This window comes from Chaetura pelagica, unplaced genomic scaffold (assembly GCF_000747805.2).
Source record: "Chaetura pelagica isolate M959 unplaced genomic scaffold, ChaPel_1.0 scaffold317, whole genome shotgun sequence".
Classification (NCBI taxonomy): domain Eukaryota; kingdom Metazoa; phylum Chordata; class Aves; order Apodiformes; family Apodidae; genus Chaetura; species Chaetura pelagica.
The window spans coordinates 109,943-129,862 of NW_009953864.1; positions in this window are offsets into that span (position 1 = coordinate 109,943).

The window sequence follows — 19,920 nt, forward strand, 5'->3', positions numbered from 1 at the left end:
AATGTTTTGAAGCAGAATGCTATGGTGTTGCATTGCAGATTATATTCATTTAAGAAAAATAATAATACTGTGTATCTGTAAAGGCACTGAGAAACATAGGTTTTTGTAAAGCTTAGCTTTATAATAAGGCTTCATTGCATGTACTCATCTTTATTACACATCACCTTTAGTATGTGGTTTTTGATGTACCTGTTTCCATACTTTAAACTGCTCATGAGTGAGAAATTTAGTTCCAGAAGAATTCATACAGTACCAATTCCGTAGCTGTGTAAGTCAATGCAGTATCCCCTCTCTTAGATAAATGATTTTATTTTTTTTGTCCTTATATCAATATATCTGACATGTGGGCAGGAGGAGAATTTCACAAGTAATGAAATAATTCGAAGCTTTGATAATGGAGTGGTCTTTTATTTTCAGTTCAGCAGTTTGGATCTAGTTTACCATCATTTATCAGTTGACAGATGTTGATGAATGTATGTGTAGGACAAAACAGAGCAGGCAGAAGATTGTGCACCACTGTTGATCCTTATGCTTCTGTCTTACAGTCTTGATCAAGAGGTCACAGGTTCACTGACTGTTGACAGAACTGTTTTCTTGCTCAGTGAACACATCTCCTTCCTTTGTACTGGGCATGGACTATCTCAGATAGGCAAAAGCTTTGTAATGCAGCTAGAGTTTAAAGAGAAATGATGAAGTGTATGGTTTTCTACAATTAGTTGTGTAGGTTATATGTGCTCAATTACCTTCATGCTCAGTGAATTACTATTTTTAGTATAAAAAATCTTGATGTAAATAGTCAAACAAAGCCTCAGTTCTGAGGAAACATTTAGCATTACAACTAGCTAAGTCTGTACTCTAAATAACATGGCATAATCAGTTTGTTATTTGTGCTCTGTGTATCTAAAACTTTACTTACCCTGAATGTGCAATGCAAAAGTAGAATTCTAAGTACTATGACTACTTACATTTCTTCCTACTGAGCTCTCTTGTTTTGGAATTCAGTTTCAAAATATATAGCCCCAAATTAAAAACTTATCCTGATTATTTTTTATAAGATATATTTCATCTTGCAGTATGTGTCTCAAAAGCAGTCACACCTGAACACAAAAATAAAATATTGAACTGAAAATTACGTGATAAAGGCGACTCAATCAATCATGAAAGAAAAAATAATTATGAGATAAAGGCAACTCAATTAAATGTATTGCAGACAGTTTGTTTCAGGTTGCAGTCCTGAACATCACTTTTAAAAACTGTGTTTTGATGTTTTTTAAGTGCATTTGTTTAACATTACTTTTAGAAAATACCTCATGTTTGAATTGCCTTTATCTCATTGCTGATTTTTCATGTTACAAACTGTGTGATTCCCACACTTGAGCTCCGCTGCACATACACGGTTCCCTTGCAGAAAGCAGAGCTCCATGAGCAGAGCTGCCTGCTCCCCAGGGTTCTGCACATGATGCTGTCTGCTGGTCGGTGTTGGGATTGTCCCAGTGGTGTGTCGGCAGTGCAGAAGTGTCCCGTGTTCAGTCGGCAGCGTCCACTTGGTGGTGGCCAGTTGTCCCTTTCCCGTCTGCACTACCCAGGATTTTAGATCATTTTCTTATTCTCCCTCTGAGCTCTGTCTTTTCTGGACCAAAGAGTTCTGGCATGCTTAGCTGTTCCCTATGTGGGGGCCATTCTTTGCCTTGCATTTTGTTGTTCTTCTGTGCCTTCCCAATTCTGCTACATCCTTTTAAAAAAGAACTAGAGCTTCTCACAGTGTTCAAGATTCAGGTGAGTTACTGCTGTTTTTGCCCAATCATTCAGTCTTGTAAGGTCCTCTGCAGTTCTCCCTAATTGACCATTTTCTGAAATACTTTCAATTTAGTATCATTAGCAACTTCTATCACCTCCTGTGATCCAGAAAAGGGAATGTGCAGTATGAGTATGTTAAACACCCCAGCTCACAACCTAGCTGTCTCTAGGAATCTGACAGTCACACTACAGGAAGAGCATACTCTCTCTTTAATTAGTTCTCTGTTACATAATTAGTCACTCATGAAGGGACCTTCCATCCTATGTAATATCTCTCTAGTTTACCTGAAAACTTTCAAAGAAGGACTTTAGAAAGGCTTTGGCACAGGCAGCTGTCACATTTCTGTGTATGACTTGGGACACTACATCCCAGATGGGTGGTCTGCTAGATGGATGAAAAACTGACTGGGTCATCAGACCAGGGGTGTGTCTTTGGATCTTCATCAGTGATAGGGAGGACAAGATGCAAGACATTCTCGTCAAGTCTGTGGATGATGGCAAATGGTGAGTTGCAGTCAAAGCTCTCAGAAGGCTGGCTGCCCTTCAGAAGAGACTACATTGGCTTGAGGAGAGGGTAACGGTGACCTTGTGAAACTCTCATGGGCAAATAACTGCCTTGAGCCTGTGATGGCGAAACTCCCACCATTAGTACATCCTGGGTACTTGCTGGCTGGGGAGCAGCTCTGCTGAAACAGACCTCAAAGTCATGGTAGACAGCAAGCTATGTGTCAGCCGGCAGGATGTTTTGGCAGCCAACAGCATCCTTGGCCACATTAATAGGTGCACAGCCAGTAGATGGAGGGAAAAGTTTATTCATGTTTCTCAGCACTAATTAGACTAGGAACTGGAACTGGTTGCCCAGAGAGGTGGTGGAGGCCTTGTGCATCCTGGTCCAGTGTGAGGTGTCCCTGCTTATAGCAGGGAGGTTGGATCCTGATGATCTTTAATGTCCCTTCCAACCCTAACCATTCTATTACTCTATTCTATGATTCTATGCCTAGAGTGTCATGTAGATGTCTGGGGGACACCCCACTACAGGAAAGACATCTATAAACTGGGAAGAATTCAGCAGAGGGCCCTCAGGCAAGAGAGTACATGCTCTGTGAGGAAACACTGAGAAATGGAGCTTGATCAACCTGGAAGAGAGGTGGCTTAGGGAGACCCAGCAGGTACCTTTGTGTAAGTCTGAGGAAGTCACCAGGAAGACCAAGGCAGGCTCTTTTGCTGAGATGTATTGTTTAAAGTTGACTCACTGATTGAGATATTTTTACTTGACTTAAAAGGGGGAAAAAAGTTCACTGTAAGTGTAATTAAGCAGTGGAAGAGATTGCCTGGAGAAGCTGTAGGATCTTAATTCTTGGATATTTCAGGAGCCAGCTGGACAAAGCCCTGAACAGCTTGTCTGAAGGATGATCATCTGGCAGAAGCAGGTCAACTTGATCTGCTTTTATCAGGATGTTGGATAAGTAAACCTGATGAGGACCCTTCCAACCTGAATAATTAATTATGTATGATAATTTATTTTTATACTTGCATATTTATTAATATCCACCTTATTTGCATGTTTATTAATAAGCAACTTCTTAGCTAAAAGCAAAACAGTGTTTTAAAAAATAATTATAGTATGGAGAACAGATTTGTTCATATTGTCATTCAGCGCTCATTTGATTGAGGGCTTATATTTTAATAGACATAACTAAAGAATAGGTAAAAATAATGACATTTTTTAAGGGATTCTGGTTGGGAATAAGTCCTCCTCCCCTGCACCAGAGGAGTATTAGATAATCTCCTTTTCAAAAGGAAAAAAAAACAGTCAACTGTATCAAAAGTGCTGCACACTTTGCATAATTATTTTTGTACTGAATATGCATACACATATATTTCTGCTGAAAACTAATGTATTAAAAAATCTCCCATGATACTTAATTCTGTGTATGAACAGGAAAGGTATAGGAAAAGCTTGGATGTTTTCATGTCAGGGACAATTTCTAGTACTGGATATTTATACTCACCTTTTCAGAAGTTGTTTTGAGTAACCTTTTGATTATATAGCATATCACTGATGAGCTTGTTTGTTGGTATATTTATTCTGCCTCTCAGATGTAACTCATCGTACCTAATTTTAGCTACCTGAAAAGGTAGTCATTGAGTTTAAAATAGTTGCCTAGGCACCCACTACAGGTAATAGAGATGATTCTTCCTCTCCTCAAACATGAGTCATCCTGTCTGCCTTAGCAGCTTGTCTTGTGATAGAATTAATCACTCTGCAGAGGCACCTGTTTTACCCTAGTAACTAAGAGGAGACTGTAGGCAGGTAGCACTTAGAGGACAAATAATCATTGTAGATAAGTTGATCAAGTATGGGTTTGGTGATCAGGTAGTGAGGTGGATCACGAACTGTTTGAAAGGAAGAAATAGGAGAGTTGTAGTCAATGGGGCAGAATCTGGTTGGAGGTGTGTGACTAGTGGAGTCCCTCAGGGGTCAGTATTGGGACTGGTGTTGTTCAATATCTTCGTCAACGACCTGGATGAGGGTACAGAGTGTGCCCTCAGCAAGTTTGCTGATGACACCAAGCTGGGAGGAGTGGCTGACACACCAGAAGGCTGTACTGCCATTCAGAGAGACTTAGATAGGCTGGAGAGTTGGGCAGGGAGAAACATGATGAAGTTCAAGAAGGGCAAGTGTAGAGTTTTGAATTTGGGGAAGAAAAACTCTATGTACCAGTACAGGTTGGGGGCTGAACTGCTGGAGAGTAGTGTAGGTGAAAGGGACCTGGGGGTCCTGGTGGACAGGAGGATGACCATGAGCCAGCAATGTGCCCTTGTGGCCAAGAAGGCCAATGGCATCCTGGGGTGCCTTAGAAAGGGTGTGGTTAGTCGATCAAGAGAGGTTCTCCTCCCCTTCTATTCTTCCTTGGTGAGGCTGCATCTGGAGTATTGTGTCCAGTTCTGGGCCCCACAGTTCAAGAAGGACAGGGAACTGCTTGAGAGAGTCCAGCACAGAGCCACAAAGATGATGGAGTGAAACATGTCCCTTATGAGGAAAGGCTGAGAGAGCTGGGTCTCTTTAGTTTGGAGAAAAGGAGACTGAGGGGCGACCTCATCAGTGTTTACAAATATGTAAATGGTGAGTGTCAGGAAGATGGAGTTAAGCTTTTTTCAGCGATGACCAGTGATAGGACAAGGGGTAATGGATGCAAACTGGAGCATAGGAGGTTCAATGTGAATATCAGAAAAAACTTTTTTACAGTGAGGGTGACAGAGCACTGGAACAGGCTGCCCAGAGAGGCTGTGGAGTCTCCTTCCCTGGAGACATTCAAAACCTGCCTGGACACATTCCTGTGTGATGTGCTCTGGGTGACTCTGCTCTGGTAGAGGGGATGGACTGCATGATCTTTCGAGGTCCCTTCCAACCTCTAGGATTCTGTGATTCTGTGATATGCTTATTTTGCATATCTGTAATCCAGACTCATTCTATATTGTGTTTCCCTTCCCAAACATCATCAAAACACCTTAAGAGGAATAGAAATGAGGCCAACTAAAAATAAACAAATAAATACTTTCCTAAGTCTGTCTTAGGGCTGTTGGTAGGTGATGCAAATGTACATTCCTGCATAGCAGTTTGGAATGTACCCCAGATGGAGTCCAAAGCACAGGTACATGTGTGGTATGACTCAATGGAAACATGAATTCAACAAACATAGGTCTCTCTCTTTTTCTGTATTACAAGCTTACTTCTGTATTTTGTTTTCTAATCAAGGCTAAGAAATGTAGGCCTATCCATGTGCTCTATCTCTACATCATGGGCTAGAGACGTATTTAAGGAAAGTAGATACCATAGGTAGACACTAGAAGTGTTGTATGTTAAGTAAGTTCCTGAATGTATTATGTAATTTCCTTTTCTTTCGCTGCTTTTTTCTTGTTTAGTATCTAGACCAAATGGATTGATGTTGGATACATGTCTATTTTCTGCTTGGCAATATGTGTTCTCTTCTGGACAGGTGAGATATATGAGTTTGTATTGACTTTAGATTAAATCAGGTGATATCTGAAGTATTACTTCTTTCAGAAGATAATCAAAACCAAGTTCTTTCTTTTAGCAGTGGAACTGAGTGTACTTCCTAGAAAAATCATGTGGTTCTTAAGTACCTCAGAAAGCCCAACTTGAACTTATGCGCTAAAGGTGATAGTAATAATGCCTAATATTCAAAGACTGCCTGTAGCTGAAAAATGAAAGCAATACTGGATGAGCTCAATATATAGAATGTATCTGATTATTTAAGGTATAGAAAGCAGCCATCTGTGTTAAGATTTATCTTTGGTGGTCAACAGTCTAGTAAGTGTTAAGTCAAGAGGATTTGTTACAGTAGCTCTTCTTTTGGGGCTGTACACGCAAACATCTCTTGCAGATTCTACCACTAATAAAGGAAATGACTAATCATCAATACAACAAATGAATAGCTATTTCTAGCCTTATACAGTCTTTGTATCTATTATTTCCATTTAGTAAATCATGCAGATGTTTGCAGATCATAAAACACATAATGATTTTCTGTCTATTGTAAATTATTTTAAATGCTTCTATTGTTATTTTAAAGAGTTGTGGAGGAGTTTTGTTTGTTTGTTAGAGTGAAGGGTGAGGGTGAAAACAATTTTCATTAAGAAGTGGCCATAAAGAGATCATGAAGTTTGAACTGCTTCAGCCTTAAGGTAGCTCTAAAGTGTATGAAGGGGCTTCAGAAACTTGAGTATCTGCTGCTCCTCCAGCTGGCTTTATTGCAGGCTAGTAAGCTTCCAGTTGAATTTCTTTTTCCTGTGCAAGCAAGCCTCAAGTCTCTTATCAAATAACAGTATGAATAATGCTTTTGAATAGTTTATTTTCTAGTCAGAAAGCAACTGCATATATTAAATTCTGTGCTTACTTGATTTGAGCATATTGAGTTCAGTAGAAATCTATATATTATGTTTCTATGTTATATTTTTCTTGTGTTTTCTGAATTTGTACAATCCTTAGATTGGTGGTTCCTCAGGTACAGTTAAAGGCTCTAGATGCTCCTGCAACAGAAATAATAATTTTTGCTGCTCTGCCCTGTAGAACAGAAACACTTCCAAAACTTTCACTTTTTTTGAGAGAGACTTTTTTATAATGCAAACAGAAAAATAAATACTTTCCACAAATACAGTTCTTGGAAAAGCTTGAACTGTTTGAGACTGGTGTGTGTGTGTTCTTAATTATGAGACAGCTGCATGGATGGAGTATTTCAGCCCAAACAGTGAGCTTGTGAAAAGTCTTAAGTGGCTCAAAATAGGATGTTAAAAACAGAAGTGCTAAGCACTGCTAGCTCTGCCTGTAACTAAAAGAGAAAGCTAGAAAGAAAATTGTGAAATATCCTCTCCAGCTTTACATCATGAATAAGTAAGTTCTACCAAAGCTGTTTTTAAAAACTGCTTCCAGCAAACATGACTCTTTGCTGTTGCTGACTGGTTTCCTAGAAGCTATAATGTCTCAGGTCTGTGCTGTGCACTGTTTTCCCCTGTACATCCCTTCGGATTGGGGAGACAGCACTTCTCACCTTCTTCAGGGATGGGAGAGGGAAGGGGAGGCACAGGGAGGAGTGGCACCTTCCTTCTTGGCTTCCTGCCCATGCCCTTGACCTTGTCTGCAGAATCATTTGGTTTGTCTCTGGCAGTGCATCCCTGAATGTGATGTTTTCCTAACTTGTGCAAAAATTTTTAGGATAAACTGGGTTTTCTGCTAGAATGTGTAATTGGCAGGATGAGCTTGTAAATAAAGACCTAAATAGAATTTAGATTCTGTAGATACATGTAGATTAGCACTTCCTGTAAATACATTCATGTAGTGTGCATGTAGGTGATTAAAACTAGGCAATGTAGACAGCCAAAATAGACATTGGAAGATGGGTATAACATTAAGCAATTGCATGCATGTCTTTGAATGTGCAGTGAAATATGTCTGCTTTGAGTGGGTGTTGCTGTGCTTTCAGCCACCTGACAGAGCAAAGGATTTCAAGTGTCTTAAGTCAACCTCCCAATGAACGTGGGGGACAGCAGCAGTGTACTCACTGAGGCAGTTTTATGAGCTTACACATTGCAGTAACTGGTTATCAATTCTGTTGAAGATTTGGGCAGTAGTTGTTGTTTGAAAATAATAATCTGAAAAGAAGAAATCATTAAAAGAAGTGGTTCTGTACGGAGACTGAGATAGATTGGTACAGAAGTAGTTAATCCATGAGAGAGTGTTAAAAAAAATAAAGTGTATCTTTGTAGAGCTACAATAAATGGAAGAAGTAGATGCTGGAGGATATGTGCTGAATTGAACTTACTGATTTCTTTTCTGTTACTGCTAATACCTTTGATTTAAGAAAACAGTTACACAGTGTATAATAAAATTCTAGTACAGTTAAGTCACAGGTAATTTTCAGTTCTGTGTGACTAGCTGGTTTAAATCCAAGTTACTAAGAAGAGTGCTGACTTGCTTCTTATGCCTAGTTGCCATTTCAACTTCATTATTGTTTCTGATAGCATACTCTCTAATAATAAGAAGCCTGTTTAGGAAACAAAATTCTGTTCTGGCATATGTTCTTGACAAGTCCTGTCAAAGGAAATAGGCCCCTAAGAGAAGACAGTTATAGCATTGCATAGTACTGTGTATGTATAATATTATAGTTTGTGAAAACAGGACCTAATTTTAGGCTTTTTTTGAAAACTTACAATTTCACTTGCCTGAAATACTTGTAGGTGCAATAAAAAAGTAATCAGTAGATTGAAGGCCAATGTAATGTTGCCATTTAGTTCAGCTATTTATCCTTACCATTGAAAAAAGGGCCCAGTGTCTCCTTTCTCAGAAAGCTTGTGGCTCTTCAGGCAAAACATTATATGACATTGAAGTAAGAAATTTGATTGAACTTCAGACAGTGCCGTAGGGCCATTCCTTTAGGCGAGTTACTATGGTGCTTTGCTGTTTAAAGAATCACTTGACTAGTCTGTTGGTGCCAAGTGAAATTATTTCTTACTTGGGGTCTTCTAGGCAAAATGGCTGTGGCTAAGCGAGGCAGCCTGTGCATTCTTCACATACACAGTTCAAATAATCAGTCTGAGTCTTCTTCACACCTAACTGTTCAGCTTGTGGTTGGACAAATGCTGTTTGTTTTCTTCTTAAGCAACAGCAGAATGCTTATTAGTCTGCTTCCCATCTTGTATCACATAGCAAAAATAAATTTTAAGTTAACATTTTCTGCACTTCTTGCCTTGCAAGTTGTGACTATCACTTGCTTATAGTTACAAACTTCTCTCTGCTATTTCTTTATCCTGATCTGAGTGTCCCTGTCGATATTTAGGATGCTATATGCTGTGTTGCACTCTCTGGTTTTATGTACACTTAGTAGGCTTTCTAAGTATTAGCACATTCATTAGTTTTTATTTTGTACATTTTGAATTAATTAGTTTCCTGAAAAATTTTTGAACTCCCTTATCTGGAAGGATCAAAGAATGAGAAGTTCCAAGGTGGTTCTGAAGGCGGGCAGGAATTCTTAAATGGCCCATCAAAGGGAGGGCTGATACAGCAACACTCCTTATAATCCCACTTTAAGATAAGGAGGTGTGGCATATAAATTACTTGGAAGAAGTTTCCAGGCATCTCAGATGCACTCAGTGTCAGGAGTGCCATTGAACTTTTAGGAAAAAATAGATCCTTACAAATGTGCTATCTCATAGGAAAGGTTTGGGTTTTGTTTTGGTAACACAAGTAGTTAATTTTTCATGTTTACTTAGCCCAGAAGATTTTATCCCTTGTGCTTCTGTAAACTTGTAATTTCAGCTGTACATTTCCCTTCTCTTGACACTATTTTAGGAGTTACAGCTTTATGAGCAGTCATGCACACCCAGAAAACTATAGCATTGGTACTAAATCCATATATATCCTAAAGCATAACTGCGTGAAGAGCACCTTACTTTGTCTTCTCTCAGACTTCATAGCATTTTACTTGCCATTGCTGTCATATTAAGATTTCATGTGTTTTCTAATCTAATAGCTATACAGGTTTTTTATAATAAAAGTTATTTTATTTATAGAAGAAGAAAATTCATATAAATTTACATTTATTTATAAAAAAATAGAATTTCTCTTTCTTACAGGCATTAATAAGAACACTTTCACTCGCCACAGCTCAAATGTGACTATTTATTAATCTGTTGATTAGGTGACAGAGGAACTGAACTGAACTTATACCAAGCACAGAAAATGCGAAGAGCTCTAAAGATGCAGCTTTAGAAGTGGTACATTGAAAGCAATGAACCCCTGAGTCCCGTGGGAAAGATCACTTGGTCCAGGAGAAAAAACAGACATGTTAGAGCAATGATTCCTCAAACACCTTCCTTTTTCCATGAGAAAGAGAGTGCAGTCCAGGAGAGAAGTCAGGTGGGTCAGCACTATGTCTCCAGCTGGGCTATGTGCTGTCCTTGTATGGGGTCATGGGATCCTTTGGGTGCTCCCTACTGCTCTCAGGTCCTCTGGGTCAGATGGTCCTGAATTCCAATGCAGGGTCATGAGGTTCTCATCTCTCTGTTTTGTACTCTGGTTTCCCACAATACTAACTATTCTTAGTTACAGATTGGGCAGGGAATACATTGTTGGTGATTAGTCCTTTCAAGTTGTGATGTTTTCTGCTTTGTGGTTGTTACTGTTTTTGCTCAAAATCTGCTTGTTCCTGATATTTCTGAACATTTGCACTTTTTGATCATGAAGAAGTTGTGCATAATCTTGCTATCTCTTTCCTTCAGCAAACAAAACCTATTCTGTTCTTTGGGACAAGTAGTTGACTATATTTCATCTGCTTTTGCTACAGTAAAGAGCTGGTTAACAGTTACTGGCTTATGCTAACATCTGTCCTGTTTAGATGTAACTTATGCTAACTGCTAAGTAAGAGATTTTTTTTCATCTTTCTTGGCCAGGAAGTTATGTTTGGGGAGCTTACCATACTGCAGCCATTCATTGTAGTATCAAAATACTGAGAAGAGTTTATGAAGCCAAAAAACCAAAATAATGAATGCTAACTGTTAATATGGATAAATGTAAAATGATGCACTTAAAAGGAAGGAAATTACAACAATCCTACTTCACCTATTAAATGATAGATTCTGAGCTCATTTTACCACACAAGAATGTGTGGAATTTGGTCCTTTTTGTGGGGCTTCGGCTGTATTCCTAAGCCCATATTGCAAGGTGTGAGGAGATGAGCAGCCACGGTTCCCATTAGGATTCTGCCTATTCACCAGACAGCTCTGCTAATATCATACCAGCAGAATGCTGTATGTGCACAGAGGGAAAAGCAAAGCAGCCACCCTACCTGCAGATAGACCTTGGCTCTTCAGAAAAATGTTAAGGAAATGTTTGATTGTCATGCTCATCTCATGCTGGGGGAGAGGGATCCAGCCACTTTAGAAAGTGCCCAGCAGGCAGTATCCCAGCAGGTGCCTACTTCAGCATGAAGAAGTGGGGAGACTTGGTGCTCTTCTCTCAGCTGTCCATGTAAGTGATGTCATTATGAAAGGAGTTCCAGAGCGACTGCTTCGTTGGTTCCCCAGTGCAGCCCTAACTGCTAGACATTGTGTCTGTCTCTGAAAGTTCATCTGAGGTACATTTCACACAGTGTTGTATGAGGCTTGGAAGTATGCATACTGCTGTCTAGCCCTAATAAATATGAGACGTGAAGCAAAGAGGATCTGTGCAATTCAGTATGATACATACATAAGCAAGCTCCTTAACTGTTGGAATTAGTGAGGAATTAGATTAGTCCTAAGATTACACCAATACCAGAACTGTCTCTTCTACTTCAGGTTAAGAGCCATGGGAAACATTTAGAGTAGTCAATGTGAATCAGCTCCAATTTACATTTAAAGTAGTAGTAATAAACTGTCTGTTTCAGCACAGAACCATAGTGTATTACTTGTCTCAGACTCTGAGGGCTGTGCTTTTGCCTCACTATTTCTATTCTTTGTAATGAATATGTATCCTTGCTGCCATTGATCCCACCTCTTGTATTACAATTTATTTTTTCTCTTATTACTGTTTATAGTGTTGCTAGCCATGGTGTGTGGTGGGCCAGCAGTTAAGCCCCTACCCACTTGCTTGCTAACCCCTCACAGCACAATGGGGCAGAGAATTGGACAAATATAAGGAAAAAATCCCTAGTGGATCAAGATAGAGACAATTTAATTAGTGAAATAAAAAAAAAAAAAAAGTAACAAGTGATACAAAAGCAATCACTCACTGCCAGCAGACTGATGCCCAGCCAGTCCTCAATCAACAGCTATTTTGGAGAAACTGTCCCCTAGTTTTATTGCTGAGCATGACTTTATATTGTATGGAATATCCCTGTGTTATGTTAGTGTCATCTACTTTTATGGTATCTCGGTCTTTCAGTATTTTAAAGAATTCACTGTAGGAGTGTTTCTGGCTTTTGTTTGTAGATGTACATTTTGCTCTATATGCTTGAGGATATTGGCATCGTCACTGAAATCAACTCCCGTTCCCTCGGTAACATTAGCAAACAACATTCTCTTATTGGATTCCATGAATGGAACCAATTTGCTTGATTTATGAATTGACTTTTCAGCAAAACTGAAGTAAATTATTTTAAGTCTTTATGCTGAGATCTCAAAAATACTGGCAGGATTATGAATTATGTTGGTTTCCCTTTGTGTTGTGTTGCTGACTCCAGCTGTGAAATATTTTCATAAGAATTTTAGGAGGTTGCTCAGTTCTCAGAGGGTGTATGCTAGCTGGTTAGGGTAAATCCTTAGAGATGATTAGGTGGCTGGTTTCACTACAAATGAAGTAGGAACCTGTTTCAAGCCAGCATGTAGTTTATCTATGCTGATTAATCCCTGGGCTGCCATAATACGTTGACAAAGAAGGTGGCTGAGGGCACTTAACTGACACAATTCTGTCTTTGTGGTTTGGGTCTGATCTTTAAGTCTTTGTGCACCCAGCGTTGGTGCTGACTCATGTTTGAAAGAAAAAAAGCAAAGGATGTACAGTTGGGCCATCTTTCTCCTGCCTGTTTTTCAAAGCCCTTTAAGTCAAGTGCCGTAGCTTTTATCTCATAAGCAGTTACTTCTCGGGTACCCTTCTAAAATAGTTGGGCATGTTTTAGGAATTTCTTATTTTATTTTAAGGAGGGAGGCCGTACAGTAATTCAAAGTACTTGAACTTTTAAATATTATGGAAAAAAGCAAACTGCCATATTTTATGACTAATTACTTGAACAAACACAGTACTTAGTAGGATCATACTGATGTAGTAAGTTTGGAAGCATTGCAGATGGCTTAAGCTCTCTAGGCAAAACTTCAGGTTTTCCATGGCTTCTAGCCTTCTGACATTGAGAAATGCACATAGTGATAGGAAAATATTTGATGTAGCCTGCAGAGACCTCATATTAGCTACTGTGTGTGTAAGACCCTTCATTTTGCTTCCTCCTTGGATAGCAGGAAAATAGAGATGTTTTAATCAGATCAGGAGTACAGAGTACCTGAGGAAGAAACTTTTTTCCTGTTGAGCTGTATTCTTTGGATTGTTTCAAGTGCCTTCTTGAATCAGGCATCTGTGGCAGAGAAGGAAATAAAAAGTTTCATATATAGTGGTTATATATACGCCAGCAATTGTTTCTATTTTAGATACTGCATATTTATCTGTAGAAGTTTATGGTAGGATAAGTCAAGGAAAATGTTGTGGGAATTTTGCCAGTATGGCTTTTCTTAACTGAAATTTTAGAATATAGCTGTCTTTATCTCTCACTGTGATAGCTGGGATCTTTTATGTCTTCTATCACACTTCTCCAAAGAGCAGGAGAAAAAAACCACAATAAAATTAAAACTAGAGGATTCTTTTCCATCCACCTAGAGGCCCTAAATACCTAAATAGTCTGGTTGAAATCACTAAGAATGCAACAGTTCAAGTCACAAAAGAACACAAGAGTGCTCACCTGTCTTAGTCAAGAGGAAACTGGATGGGTCCAGAAAAAGAACAAGCCCTTGCTCATAAGAAAGCCCCCACGATGGGTTAGCTAGAGTAAGAAGAGTGCTGACTTGATCCCTCATAGCCTTGATTCCTAATTGAGCTTAAGCCTTTGCAAAGGTCTTCAGATACCATGTCTCCTTCCATTAATCTGTTTTCCCATCTAGTAATTTCAATATAGGATATACATACTTTAGGATGCTGTGGTAACTACTTAGGCAATCGGAAGAAATTTTCCTCTTTGATAGATTCTGCAGGGTCTGTCAGATTTTATCTTCCCATTGACTCAAGACATTATCAACCCAATTTTAAGAATACTTAACCAGCCATAAATTGTATCAAACTGTCAGCAATGATAGGACAGTAAAGGACATCTACAATTTCAATAGCCATGTGTGCAGGAGAAGGGAAGGCCCATCTTTACAGACTTCTACGGTTTCACTGTTGTACAGCTGAAGGATTCAGCTTCATTGCAGAAGAGATTAGTATATTATTAATAAATATGTATCCTGCTGCCTAGAGCCAATGTTATATGTTTTCCCTCCATATCTGCACCAGATATGACTTGTGATACAGGTAATAATTTGACTGATGGGGCTACTTTTTCTATATTCTTCTGGCTCCTGACTTGCATCCACTGAATTCTTAGGTTATCAGAATGACTCTGAACACCATGAAAACTGGTGGTTTTCATGTTTGTGGATATAGTGCCAAACCTATTTATTTATTTATTTTGCTTACCACAGTTGTTCAAAGCTAGTGTGTTGCAGCTGTTAACAGCTGTAGGCTTTCAAGTAACAATGGTTGTTCATATATGCAGGGGGAAATCAGGTTTCCTATGGCAATCATGCAATTGAAGGACACTGGAATATTTAATGTATTTATTTCTTAATCAGGATCAGCATTAGTCCATGCTTCTGAAATCTTGATATAAGTTACTGAAATGATAAACAGTAAATTTCAGTGTAGCCATAAGCATGCAATTGTAGGTTAAAAAAATGCAGTCCAGTGTTTTCATTTTACAGTAAGTTCCCATAACTTTAAAAAAATGGCAAAACAGTAAGCAACTTTAATAGAAACAACAGAAATGCATATTATTAAATGGTAGTCATACTATAATCTCCATGCAGCATATCTAAGACCCACTGGGAAGCACATATGCCTTACCACAGTATTGTTTTGATTAAAGAAACATATTTGGATTTTCTGATTCCCCTGATTTACATGCGGTTTCCAGCGTAATGGATAACCTGTTCTTTACCATAGATTTCCAGACACTGTGCAGTGGGATTTTTTTGTTAATTTTGTTTAATCTATCTACACTTTCTACCCATGAAAGGGTGACATAACATCAGACTATGTAAACAGCATTAATAAGGTGACTTTCAAAGGAATATCAATCTGCCTCTTTATGGAATAGTCTGGTTTTTTTCTTTAAGCATAGGTTATAAAAGAACCTATAAAACCAATACAGTTTAAGTCGGAAAAGGAAGTAAATGCTCAGTTTACAGTTGATGCTGCTGATTTTTCAATTTTAGGGCTTTTTTCAGTGTTCTGCATGGGTGCAGTGAATGAAGCACAGTATTTCTTATGTGGAGGAAGAGAAGAGTATGATCATTGAAAGGCAGATGTAGCCACTCCATCTGGGAAGGAGTGGCAACAAGTCATTGGTGAACTCTGCCACCAAAGTGCTTTCACCAATAACGTCTTCATGGCTACACCTCATTAGTTCCCTACTTAGTAAATCCCTGCCCGGTATGATTCAAATCTATATAAGTATGTGTGCAAAATTAAATGTTGAAGTGAAACCACAGCATCTGACATGATAATTTTATTATGCATTTATAAATCACAGAAATGTTTTGGTTTACCTTTGGCTTGCAATTTGACCTAGGAACTAGATAAGTTGGTTGCATTACCTCAGAGAAAGCATGATATCCTGCCACAAAGAAGGGTGTCCACCATCCAGCATCTGCTGATATCCCACAGGTTGCAGAAAGAATGTGATCTTGCAGTCTTTTATTTCCTGGTTTTTAATGTTACATTAGTTCTGTTGCTAGGCGTTTGTGGGATCTAGTAATAACATTTTGTATCTGTTTTTTTACATCTTGCTAAAATGTCCATAATGCATCTGTAAGAAAGGAGTTATAAAGCACCTCATCATTCATTTACATTTGAATAGAATTTAATGGGACCAAGAAAGGGCTACCAGCCCAAGCACCATGTCACAGAAGAGTCCCAAGAGCTCACTGGAAAAAGAAAACTTATAGATATACAAAAGAAATGCGAGAGAAATGAAATAATGATTTTGAAACATATATATTCAAGACTTAGTTTGAATAAGAATTTTGAAGTTTCTAAAACCTGTTTTTTAGCATGTGTAAAAGGCAGCTTTGAAAAAGAGGTTCTCTCCTTTTTTCCTTTTCCCTCTTTTCACCCTAACATTTTATAAGCTGGTACCATAAATACAATTTACCAATGAAAAGTAGCAAGTATTTTGAAAAATTGAATTACTTTGAATGTGCATTATTTCTACTTCAGCTCTTTGGAAAAGACCGTCTTGAAATAAGCTATGGTGGGTTTTTCTGGGATTTTTTTGTGTTGTGTGGGTTGTTTTTTCCTTTTGTTTTTGGATTGGGTTTTTTTGTGTGTGTGTTTTTTGTTTTGGTTTGGCTTTTTAACTCCTTAGCTAGAAAAGTGAAATAATTTAGTGTTCTTTTGGTCAGTCTCTCTGAGATTTACAACCTTAACATGCTAGAATTCCAAACATTACAAAAGTGTTTGCTTAGAATCAGCTTTTGGAAATCTGTGAACTTTGTATAGAGATATTTTGGGGCTTTTAAAAGTATTAATACAGTATACCTTACGTGCTGGAATGGAAATATGTGCCTTCAAATCAAGAAGATCCTTAGCAAGAGAAGTGTACGTACCTGTATTTGAAATGCAAGAGACATAGCTTGAGTTGAGAGAGAAGTGGGGTTTAGCTGTATCAGAAGTAGCTTATTTTTTGCTTATCTTTTAACTCAAGAACCAACCCATTAACCCTCTCTATCTGTTCATTCTAGGAGTAAATGTTCTAGTAGGACTCAGGTGAAATTTTAAGGGTTTTTTTAAGTATTTACATGACAAAAGTTATTTTTAACCCAGTTTTCAAAGAAATGAGGTTTCTGTTGTGGCTTTATTAAATATGTTAAATATTTTTAAATTCTGTCAACTGAGTTTATTAAAATTGTATGAAGTGATAAAGGCAAAAAGGTTTAAAAACAAAACCAACAGAAAGTGAAAGCAGGAGAACACTTTTTATTGAAATCAGTTGTTATACTGAATGAGATGAATCTTTGACAGTTATGGATGATGGAAATATAGAAAGTAGACAGTTAAAAATAAATAAGTCTTGCTGAAGTTATTTTGATGGGGAATTAAAAGGAAGTAGTGAACCCATGTGTCGCAAGCCGATATCAGGGGGGCTATTTTTTTTTTTTTATTCTGTTACTGAGCAGTGTTTGCCCATCTGTATTTCAGACAATAAACTGGAATTCAGTTACCTAGTTTCACTTTTTATTATGTTCATCATACTAGTTTTCCACATTTATATATATATATCATTGCTGTTGGTTTTTTTTCCTGTTTCTTATTTTGCCCAATCGATTTTTGAAAATACTTCCACCACTGTGCTTGATGGTGGTTTAACAGGAATCTTAACCTGATCATGTTCTCTGTGGCTTTCACTGGCTCATGAGATGGTGATGATGGTAGCTGTCAGCTGTAGGTTACAGTTGTACAGTATACACATCCATAGCCTGTACCTATTGATCCAGGAATCCATGTTGACACAAGGTAAAGAAAAAATAAAAAAAGCGAAGGCATTTTTGCCACCTTTCTTTTTAAAGAGCTGCTGTCTCTCTGTACCTCCTCAACAGACAGGAGAGAAAGTAATGTGAAAAAGCTCCAGGGTCAATATAAAGACAGTACCGTCATGGGCAAAACAGCAGACTTAAGAAGAATTAACCTATTATCAATTAAAATTGAGTTGGATCGTGAGAAACAAAGAAAACCTAAAATATGTCCCCTACGCCTTGTTTTAGGCTTAGCTTCAGCCCTTCACTCTTGACTCTTATCTCTTCCCTTGCCCTCCCAGAATGAGCCTGGGGACAGGGGGGCTGTGGTCAGTCCGTACCAGCTCCCCTTTGCTGCTCCTGCTGCCTCACACTTGCCCTGCTCAGGGCCTTCCCAGGGGCTGCAGGGAAACACCTGCCCCATGGGGTCCCTCCCAGGGCTACAGGGCCATCTCTGCTGGGACACATGGATCCCCTCCTCCCGCTCTCCCCCGGGGGCTGGCAGGGCTGTTCCTCCCCATTCCCCTCAGCCCTGCCTGCCGGGCAGTGCTTTGCCCTTCCTGACCCAGGTTCCCCCGCCCGTGGCTGAGGGCTCAGCTCTGCCCTGCGCTGGGGCTGCTGGAGCCGCTGGAACCGCCTGTGGCATCAGGGCACCTGCGCCCAGTGCATGGGGAGAGGGTGGCTTTGGATTTATAGGTTTGGCTTGTTTTCATTAAAGTTTTTTAATACTCTTAGAAAGCCAACAACAACAAGAAAAGGTCAGACTCCAGATAAAATTTAGCCAGGTCTGTGAACTACAGGAATCCATGAATTATGTATGTCCGATTTCCCAGTGTGTTCCCAAAAGGCTGGTAGTATTTTTCCTGTTCATCTATCTATGATTGTCTGAGATTTTAATTTGCTTCTCTCAGGAGCATGTATATGCTCTGGCTTACAGAATTTCATTTGTATTTTCGTGACACTGATAGGAATGTTGCTGTTGTGGAAATTAAATGCAGCAGATTTACTTTGTGCTGTAGTCACTCAGCTATGGTGTACTCTGTTAAGCTGCTTAATTTTTACTTTACTTCTCATACATGCTTTAATTTTCCCTTTAAGTGCTATCCTCCAAAGAGTGTGTATCAAAAGGCTATCAGCCAGCTTCTTTTAAGGGGAAAAATTAAGAGAATTTGGGTAGATTTTCTAGAGAAGAGAAGCCAGAGCAGAAGGAAAGGTAGAGTGGTCGTCATTATGTGGGATGAAGGTTTTTTTGAAGAGGACTGATGGAATAATTCTAATTTTTTTGCTGTGTCTGTGCTGAATAGTACAGGAAACACTGAGCTTAAATGTATGACATTAAACACTAAAGCAAGTTTTCTATGGGTGAGAACAGTGGAGCCTGTGAACAGAGGAGCCAGGGGAGTGTGCAGTGAGGAAGGCTGTAAAGGACTGCTTAAGCATATTAAATACCAAGAATGACTTAGGAAAAAAATCTGCCTTGTCAAGAGATCTGGTAGTAGTCTAAGGGCTTGGAGATCCATTTCAGCCTTACTGTCTGTAATTCTATACTACTGGCAGTGTTAAGTCCCATTAAAACCTGAGAATGTACCATTTCTTGTACTGAAGACCAAGCTAAATTATAAGGTATACCTACTTGGAGCTGATGGGCTAGTGCAAGTGCTGGCCTTTGATATGTTGGTGTTTGCTGTTGAAACACTATTCCTGATTCATGTATGATTTTTTTGTGGTGTGTGTGTTTTGAAAAGCAGAATGGAGCCAAGGCAGGAGTTTTGCCATTGATGTGAATGGAAAGTGCTGTGCACATAAGACCCCTCTGAAGACATGCCTCTGAATATCTCCAGTGCTTTCTAGGAGGCACATTCAGCTGGCAGCCTGTGGGCCAGTTCTCTTCCACAGAATAATTCTGGCCAACTCCCACATGAACGTGATTATATCCTAACTTGCCTGCGTGTAAACCAGGCAGGCTGTCTTTCTGCTCCTTCTGGAATGTGGCACAACTTGGTGGCAGAGATCTGCCTATAGTGACATTTAAACCCAGATGCTACTCTATAGCTTAGCCTTAAGAAGGATAAATCTTTCCACACCATTTTCCTCTCTAAAAATGTAATGCTAGAAATTCCTTCAAGTGTTAAGAATTCCTTTTTTTTTTTTTTTTTGGTAGTAACAGGACTCAAACATGGCTGAGAAACTGGTGTGCTGTTTTTCTAAAAAATACTCTGAGAAAATGTTTTCAAAATTAACTTTTAGAAGAGC